We start from the raw sequence: 10455 nt of genomic DNA on the forward strand, positions 1-10455 counted from the left end.
GTGCTAAGAGGATGTTACACCTGACATTTTTGTACGTTGAGTTTCGCCGAGTACTACTTGTCCTAGTCTTGGGAAGCAGGACTAATTTTTCGAGGTCATGAGGATAGACATGTCCATATTGGGTATATAAGAGAGTAAAATCATGTTTAGTAAGCTTCAGGAAGGTCTAAGACTTGTCAAATCATCGGAGTTAAGTTTCAGCGAAAGTTCGACAAAGTGTAACATTATGGCGCAATATGTGGCTCTCAGAGCACACTTTGCGAGATGCAGATCATGTTTGAGAGACACAGAAGGTGAAGCATAGTGTGACAAAAAAAATTGATGATTTTGCAAGGTCTGGGACATGACATACGGCTCTCAGAGCACACTCTGTGACGCCGCAAACCTCGCTACAGGTTGTGTCGGTCCAAAATTTTCTAGACTTACTATAAATAGACCCAATTCAACCCTCACTCATTATTTCACCATTTTTGGACCTAGACACTTCCAAAACTCTCTCTACAAGTCCTCATATGATCTAAGACCAAAATCAAGGGCAAACCAAGTGATTTTATCATAAAGAAATCCATAATCATCATTAGATTGTTTTCCCCCTTGTGGTGCTGAATTTGGAGACTTCTTGGAAGTGAAGAAATTTCGAATCTAGAGTCATCCTTGTGAGTGAAGGTAAGATTATCACTCCATCTTCATGTTTATGGTATTATTTGGCCTTTGCACAAATTATAGGATGGAGAACATGTGAAAGTAAAGTTTAAATTGTGCTAGTGTTACACCTCGGAAAATTTCATGTTGTTATGCGGTAAATAGGCTAACGCAGGGCAAGGTGTATATGATGTCCCTACAAGTAATAAGGGGTACTTAACTATTCTAATTAAGATTCCAAAGATATTCGAGGCAAGAGAAGAAAGTTTGTTGAGGAAGGCGAAGTATAAGTCGTGTTTTGTAAAGGGTTTTGCAAGTACCGAGCTAATATTGATTTAGTAATGCCTTGAGGAAGAGCTATAATGCTCCTTAGGTTGTTAATGAAGTGTTAAACAAGTGTTAAGAAGGTCCCATAAGGATTGGAGATCAAACGGAACGACGAGAACAAGTCGGAAAGAAGGTGAGTTATACAACCCATTATCAGTCTGTATAACTTATACGGTCCGTGTAATGGTCCATATAACAGTCACAGTGAGGGGTGATCACTGTGAGTATTATACGGTCACTTTTACAGACCATATAAAATTGTACGAACAGTATAAGTGTCCGTATAATCCATAGCGGGCAGATTTTAATTTTTATAAAAGGAGAGCCCAAGTTCTTATTTTTTCATTTCATTCGTTCTCCACTCCTATCAAGAGCTCTAGAACATTCCATAAACCTTACTAACACAAATTCAAGGTGAATCAAAGATCAAACACCAATAATCAAGGAAATCAAGTGCTTGGATGTTCATTAGGGTTGTTAGAAGTCAAGCATCTCTTTGGGATTGAAGTTGGGTTTCTCTCCAAGTAAAGTATTTCCATCCAAAGCTCATTCCTACATCATAAAAGGTGAGTTTTATGTTCATTTCATGTCATTAATAATATTGAGTGGTTGAAAGACTTGGATTATGGAAGAAAGTGGAATATGGAGTTCAAATATGGAAATATTGGTATTCTTGAATAGTAACTTGACTTGAATCATAGTTCTTAATACGTAATGAGTATAATCTTGCTATGAATGGTATTAAAGATGTTGTAGAAGCATTGTATGAGAATGGATATTGTATTGTGCCATAATTAGGGTTATGAATGATTTTAATGGGGAATGTTGAGAATTGAATAATGTCTAGCTTGATGAAGTTATTGATTAAGATATTGTGGGTGTTGTTATTGATGTTTGGGAGTTGTTTATTATGTGGAGGAAGTCATTGAAACAAAGAAGATGCTGCCCAATTTTCGTTAGCTCTTAGATTGTTAATTGAGATCTAAAATATGTTTCCGGTTATCTAACCTTAGTACAAATTCTCTTGAATGAATAATTGTGAATATCGGGGGAAGCACTTAGTCGATAAAGATAGACCGATGTAAAGGTATGTAAGGTTGGTCCCCTTCTTTCAAAGGCATGACTTCTATATTATGCTATCTTTCTATATTTCCATGACCTTCTTACATTCCAAAGATGAAAGTTAAAGATTCCTAAGAGTTCCCTATGAGATAGAGATGAGATGAGTTTTATGATAACGACGAGGTTGATAATTCTAATTCTAAAGATTCCAAAGTTATGAATTGATGCTCCTTGAATAAAGGGAAAAAAGAGAATAAAGGTTTCCAAATTTCAATTACTAATATTCTACTTTAGTTTCTTCTTGTTTTATGAGAAGATAAATTACAAAGAAAATTATCTTTAATCTACATATTCCGTTAAATGCTTATAGAAATATATTTGATTATATTTCTCAAGAAGAATTTTTTTTCCTATAATATTTTAAGCATTTGAATAAACAATATTTTGATGTGCATTACTATTTATTTGATTTTCTTATACATTAATATTTATAAGATGTGAATTTTCAATTATTCCTCTTTTACCTTCCCCTACACGATTATTCTTTCCTTTTCCCTCTTTTTGTTTTTAATTATATTTTTTCCTTTTTTAATTCTCTCCTTTTTTCCCGTAATTATTTTTTTATTCCAGATATTTAGAGTTTTTTATCCCTCCTGAATAATTATATTTAATTCTTCTGCCTCCCACAAATTTTTCGTAAAATCTGAAAAATGCATTTCTTTCTTTAAATATCTTCTTTTACCATTTCGACACCCGCCCTTTTTTTACTTTTGCTTAGACACCCCCTTCACATATAGACATTTTGTTGTCATTAATTCTTGCCATAGTCACTTCCTTTATTTTTGTTTTAGAATGACAAAATAGTTTCAAACTATATAATAAAGACACGACAAAAAAAATGTTAGATAAATATAAGATTAGTAGATCTTCACAAAATTGTAATATCGATTACAACTATGCATAGGGTGTAAGAGGTAAGAAAATGCATGATACGATGTAACATTTGTCAAATTCTTCACATAGCACTCTCCCAACACTTTAAAAATATGTGCTTCTTCGCAAAGCACAACAAAATTTACCAAAATTCATAGCAAGAAATATTTATTTATAGATACAGAAACTTTACCCTCTATTTGAAAACAAAGGAAGAAAAAAAAGGAGGAGATAATTGAAGATAGAATGTTTTTTTCTTGAATCCTCATATTTTGTTTAGGTATAAACAAAACTAATAAAAATAGAATATAAAACTATAAAACTAACTGACCTTCGTTTTTTTTTCCACTTAAAATTAAATCTTTAGATGAAGATTTTATTTTGAAACCAAAACTTCATCAAGAAGGCAATGATGTATCGGTTACCATTCTTCATGGTCGATTTTAGATGTTCTCTAAATCACAATTGCTCCATAAAATTTCAATTAGAAACGCTTTAACGATATCCTCACAGACAAAACACACCAATTAACCTGCAAAAAGACAATCAAAATCAGCGGTAAACAGAAGCATCACAAACTTATATAACGTGCTAGGCAAAATTAAAGCAATAAAAAAAAACATTCCGCAAACATAGTTCAAAAGGTTCTCTAAATCACAATTGCTCCAGAAAATATTCATTAGAAATGCTTTAATGATATTTTCATCGACAAAAACACCAATGAACCTGAAAAAAAAAAAAACACAATCAAAAGCAATGGTGAAAAAAAACATCACAAACTTATCGAACGTGCTAAGCAAAATTTTAAAAAAAAAAAAAGAAGCTCTGCAAGCATCATTAAAAAGAGCAATATTTTCAAGAAGAAGAAAAAAGCAAAGATGTAAAATAACAAACATTTACAACTTTCAGTCTCTGTGTCAAATACACATTAAAATCTCAAATTTCTTCTAAGATAGAGAAAGTAGGAAAGAAGAAGAAAAATCACAAGTAAAGTAGTTGAAGGAGACTGAAATTTTGAAGAAGAAAAACGTATGAAATAATGAAGGAAGAAAGAGGGATTTTAGGAGAAGAAATTATTAGTACGAGCAGTAATGATGAAATAAATTAATAAGGTCATTATGCTGATTATGGGAGTAACCGAATAAATGGAGTTAATTTTTAAAAAAAAAAAAATTGCACATAAATAGCAAAAATAGGATATAATGTCAAAAAAGGAAGAAAAAGGATAAATAAGAATGAAAGCTATAGAGATGTGTCACATCACCTTGTCTATGCATGCCTAGCTTTATATTATATATAGATAGATATAGATTTCTAGTAATTTAATTGGCTCTTCGTGCGTTTTTAGACTTCTAAGTGAACTTTCAATTAAATTGATGTGCTAATCCCAAAATAGGAAGGACTGTCTCCTCTAGCATTCGCCTTCATCTAACATTTGAATTTGACTTGAAACGTTTCAAGTTTACATTGGTAACGTCATTTTATGTAACTTTCAAGATTTTCAAGAGCTTAAATTCATTTAACCAATTATTAATAAAACTATGATATTATACTTTTTCCTCATTATGTTAACTTATAGGAGTATTTATTATTTTACATGTCTTAGTTTGACTAGACAGAAAACTTAAGAATGTAAAACAAAATGTGTTGTTAAATTAAAGTGTATATATATCATACCAAAAGTACCTTTTGTATCTTATGATTTTATACATAACATGTCATTTGTATCAGAGACCATCATTAAAGATAAAATGAAAATAATGGAATAAGAAAATTACTAAGTATAAAAATAATTTTTTTAAAACAAATTAAAATTAAAGTAAGACAACTAAATTTAAATAGACCAAAAACTATATTAGATGTCTACTTCACTTCAGACATTTATGTTTACTTGAAACAGTTGTTCATTCTTTAAACAATATGTTTTAGAGTCCTTGTACGATGATTGGTTGTAATAGTTAGACTTAAGCACCTTTCTTTATGTATGGCATGACTAGACGTTTAAATGAGTATTACTTTGTTTATATTCTTGATATGCTAAAAATGGCTATGCAATTGGTAACCGTTGGATGGTTGGTTAAGAGGATTGGTTCGCCCACTAGGTGAATTAGAGTGGGTGACACTCACGGCTATTTGGGTCGTGACAATTGCCAGGCTTTTTTCTTGAACCAGTCCGAACAGTATGTAGATTTGAGCAAACTTTTTTTATCTATAACTGTCATGGCATGTGTGCATGGTAACTCGTCAGTTTGGAATTCCAAGCAGTCACAACTCATGTTCTTCAGGTCTACATTGTATTGATATCCTTCATCTTTCATGACATATTTGACTGGAGTGATGTTTTCTACCTGTGGAAAGTGGTAATATATGTTGACACCTAATTTTTTGACCTCCAATAATTTTATTTAGTTATCTGGATATCCTGGATCTTAAACGAAGTGAAATATGTATTTTTATAAATAAAATGATTTTTACAAAATTATTTCGATAATATTTTGCCATCTCATTTGGAAAAATATCTTCAAATATATATTGTAAGTCATTTAAAAATAATTTTTATATTTTACTATTAATATTAAAAGTATTCAAGTAATTCAAAAAAATATTCCATTAATTGTTTAAATTATCAAGTGTCGAATTGACAAATATTTTACTCATTAGATTCAAGAAAATTGATTAATTAAATAAAATAATCAATTCATCTCTCAATTTTACAAATTGCATAGCCATATTTCATTCTTATGTTCAAAATTAACTATAAATTAGTTATCTATTAATTGTTATATGGTGTGGCTATATTTGAACTGTTCAATTAATGAACAACTTTAAATTGTGGCTATTTAATAATTGCACGTTTTAGCCCTCCACATATATACATATGTATACGGGCATATCGCGTATAACACATGTATATATGGGTTATTTCCCTCTTCTATCTAAAGGGCCAAGCCCAGTCCAAATTTCGACTGGACCCGGCCCATCACCCCTTATTTCAGCCAAAAGGGCCAGACGATCACTTATCTTGTTTTTAGCCAAAGTGGATAGAAACCTTAGCTGCAGAGGCGATTTTTGCCTCTCTCATCGTCAACATTGCCGTAATCAGCAAATTTGAGGGTCCAACCTGTTGTTGCAGTCTTAAACCTCCATTTTAGGCAAGAGCATTTATTGCTCTCATCCTCTCTCCTCTTTCACCGTCGTTGGATAACCCAACAGCAAGGTAAACCCCTTTGCATTTCCCTTTTGCTTTTTATGCTAAATTAAGGACGAAACCTTAATGGTTTTTGTTCATTTGTTCTCGATTTCTATTGGTTTTCAATGAATCACAATGATTCAAGAAGAGTTCTTGCAAAACTCATTGTTCCACATCGATTCACAACCAGAAAATTGGGGTTTTATCTAAAGAACCCCATTTCTACCAAGTTACACACACCTGCTATCATATATTCACATCGGGTTTCTACCAAGTTACACACACCTGATATCATATATTCACATCTCAAAAAACTCATAACTAGGGTTTAACAAAAGTAACCGATCAGAATTGGATACTTTGACCTAACTTTAGTTTATTTTTTCGAGTTTAAGTCTAAATTTTTATGTGGTTGAGTCTCGGGTATTGGGGATTTGCAAGGATCTCCAACTTCAATTGTCAACCAAGGGCTGCACTTAAGAAAGGTAAACCTTCCTCCTTTTTGCTTAATTGCTTTAATTTAGTGTTTTGTGTTTGTATGTGATCACATTGTTTAGATTAGCCTGTGATTAGTCTTAATGAGTGTGCTTTAGGTCTAATTTGATATAATGTTGTTAAGTGTTGGTTGCTGGTTATTGTGTGGTTTAATTAGGTTATTTAGTGCTAATATTAGTTTATATCGGTATGCATGATCAGTTGCTAAACATGCTTAAGTTTGGAATTTCATGAATCTGCTCAATACAAACTACATTTCTCCTTAATCATCTCTAGTTTAGTCATTGCTATTTGTTTAAGTGGTAGGTCAGCTTGTTATTTTAATGAAAGTTGTATTAAGCATGTTGATCCTTTGCTATTGAATGGCATTCATGCTAGCAAAATTACCTTTTAGATTAGATAATTACCTATCTGTGAGTTATGTGTTTACTCTAGTCTTTTTTAGGGTTAGCATCATGTCCTTATAGATATGTATTCCAAATTCAATTGGAGTTTAGATGAGCATATAGTGATTTGATTTTAAAGACATCTAATCTTGAAGCTTTGTAAGTGTTTACTGCTGTCATTAGCCTAATCCATCATCATCATGTTTTAAAAACCTATTTGACACCTGGTTTGCTTAAAGTTCTTAACTGGTTCATCATTTATGGACTCATTGGTAGTTTAAGCTCAAATAACTGTCCAAATAAGAGTTTAATTCAGTGATATAGAGTCTTTACATGTAAAACAAACTTGAAATAGCAATGGGAAGTTCTGACATGATTACTTAAGCCAGTTTTCATTTAGCTTGACACAAAAATTGTTTAAACAACCTTGAATTGAGCAACTTGTGTAATGTGCAATCTCTACTTGTCTTCCTGCTAACTTTGAGTTTTGAATTTGGGTACAAGTATCTGTTTCAACTCTACAAAAATTTTCTGATATTCCTACATGACTCATGGTGCATTGATATTGGTCACAGTTTGTTTAGTTAATCTTGTGGGTCTGTTTGAACTATCCTTCATCTGTTTTAAACCTTATTGTGATCATTTAAGACCAAAGTGTGTTCTATGTGCCACTTTTTGACCATTCATGCCCCCGTTACCTTTATTAGACTTTTCCTGTTACTTTCAGATAATTAGAGTTTGAGTATGGTACTAAGTGCATGTGTTAACCCTCTAGAAGATTATGTGCTATCTTGTGTGCCTATCTAATGCTTCCATAGGACTATGGGGTGGTATCAGTATTGGTGTAGGTCATTTAAAGAATCAGTATGACTATTTGAGTTGCCTTGCCATGTCTTATATCCCATGGAGGTAGTCTAAGCTAATGTTAATACTGTATACCCCCATTGGTATTCATGTGCATCCTGTTTTTCTTGATAAGTGACAAATATAAGATGTTTTAAAACCCTTGGTGATGTATGCCTGGTTCAGACAAATTTAAGATTATATCCATGCTAGGACCTAAGAGATAATAATGATGTACAAACCCTGGGAGTATGGAGCAGTATTTGTCTTTTTACCAAGATTTGAATTGTACCTGTCCTATGTTTTCCCTATGTGTTCATAAGAGGAAGATAGCATGCTAAATTATTTACCTGATCCTAGAAACAAACCTGCCTTGTCTAAAAAGCCTAATCAATTGTCTATGTGTAAAGTTCTATTGTGTGACTGAAACACGAAGATACCCCTGTTAATGTGTGAACTCTGAATTTTTTATTCATCCTTAAGCAAGATATGGCTAAGACACTTTCATATCTCCCCTTCACCTTGTCCCCTCTGGATTTAAGTACTAAAAGCTGGAATTTGAACTTGTGCAATCCCTTCCCCTTTTCCAATTATGTGAGTAAACTGCCTATGTGCTTTTTGATAAACAGCTTGGAAAATATAGGTTGGAATACATGTTTATAATTCTGGCATGAACCCTTTCCCTTTGGTTATTGTTTTGATGTGACCATGAGTGTGCTAATAGCTTCTTTTCTTGGTCTCTTCCATCTTTCCATGCTTTACTGTTTTTGACTCCTGTTAGGAGGTTGATATAGGAAATCATCTTGGTGGCAATTGAAAGATCTTGTCCTATTTTTGTCTAACTTGGAATCAAGAATCTGCATATTTTATGTATTGAATGTTGATATAACATGTATAGGCCTCAATAGGAATCATAATGCCCCAAATATGAGTTATATACAACCTAGTATTGGCCTAACCTATACTGCTTCATAGTTGCTTGTCACCCTGAACCTTGCACTGTGTTGATATTCACATATATACTTGAAATATGCAAGATATACATAGCCTGTATACATTCCAGTGTATATGGGATGGTATAATTTGTATATTTTCAAGAGAAATTCATAACTGTACGTATGTATGCTTTGTAAATGCATGTATTGGGCCTGCTCTTGCCTTTTATTGCTTTATCACTGAGCCAGGCTTTACTCCTGTCGTGTTACTTATTTGGGCCTATGTCCTTAGATTCTTGACTGTTTTGGGCCTTCAGCTCTTGCTTTGCTTATTTTTGCTGAGTGTATTAAACATAGTTGATATACACATATATGTCTACATAATATGATTGTGCTTCTTCATTAAGTTTCTGTTAATTGATTTACCACGTCTAGGTGCTTTCTAACAGCACTTCCCCTTTTCCCCTATTTGTTTTTGCATGGGAATCCATACGGGCCACTTGGGCATTTTCACGCATGAAACTAGTGTTGGGCCAAAATCCCAACAACACTTTTATTCTCGAGTCCGCACAAATGGAATCAAAGAAGGCCCAACCATGTGTGAAAATGGTTAACTGGTAGGCTTAGGTAGACCCACCTGCCTAAGTTTTCTCTTTTTCATTTTTTGATATTCGTATGTTATATATATTTTGTTGTACATGTAAACAACTTGTGAAATATTGAAACCCAAATGCGATTGGAACTTAGGAGAAAAACATGTAGTAGCTAAGTGTTTTTCTAAAACAACTTTCAAAGTCAAATACGGTTTATGATAATTGCGTGATTGATAAACTTTAGATTTTTTTTTTTTTGCAAAATATCACAAATTGTTAAAACTAGTAATATGTATGTGTAAATAAAATTTGGACAAAAAATAGACACTATTTGGGCCGTAAGCCCTTTAAGGAAAATTTAGAAAACGAACTGTTTTTGGACTCAAACAAATCTGGGTTTAAACACATTTTGGGCCTCACTTACAAAACAGGAAACTTGGGCTAAATCTTTTGGACAATTTTGAAACAAAACAGATTTTGAAAGATGTAAATAAAATAAAAGGAGAATGACGTATACATACATAATAATAATAATAATGTATATTTACAAAATATGACGATACTTTGTAGTTTACAGAACATAACGATAGATTTCTCACAAGGCATATACAAAAAAATTCGCTCAAGGCTTACAATTTTCCCTCAAGATTTTGTGTATGAAAACTATATGAAATGTGTATAACAAGTTTAAAAATTTTGCTCAATATTTTGTGTATGAAATATGTATATCTCGCTCAAGGCTTAAGAATTTTACTCAATTTTGTGTATAAAAACTATATGAAATATGTATATTTCGCTCAAGGCTTAGAATGCTCACATTTTTTCGTGTATGAAAACGTTATAAAAAGGGTATGAAGTATGTATACAATTGTATAAAATTTTGTATAAAGTTCATGTTAGATTTTTTTTTTTTTGGGGGAAGGAATTCATGTGAACTTTCATATTGTCAAAGCCTAGTTAAATTTAGGTACCATACATAATTCACTTAGGTTCCATAAGAACAGTAATATTTTGAATGTAGATAAGGACCCCTCTAATAATCGCCTCAT

The 10455-nt window shown here is 32.3% G+C and overlaps 1 long non-coding RNA gene across 1 annotated transcript; it reads left to right on the forward strand.

The window, feature by feature from the left end:
* The first annotated feature begins 6001 nt into the window (after window positions 1-6001).
* Window positions 6002-9628, forward strand: LOC132641218 (uncharacterized). Its single transcript, XR_009582758.1, has 2 exons — window positions 6002-6639; window positions 9340-9628. It is a non-coding gene; the product is annotated as an uncharacterized LOC132641218 (long non-coding RNA).
* The last annotated feature ends 827 nt before the right edge of the window (window positions 9629-10455 follow it).

This window comes from Lycium barbarum, chromosome 5 (assembly GCF_019175385.1).
Source record: "Lycium barbarum isolate Lr01 chromosome 5, ASM1917538v2, whole genome shotgun sequence".
NCBI lineage: Eukaryota > Viridiplantae > Streptophyta > Magnoliopsida > Solanales > Solanaceae > Lycium > Lycium barbarum.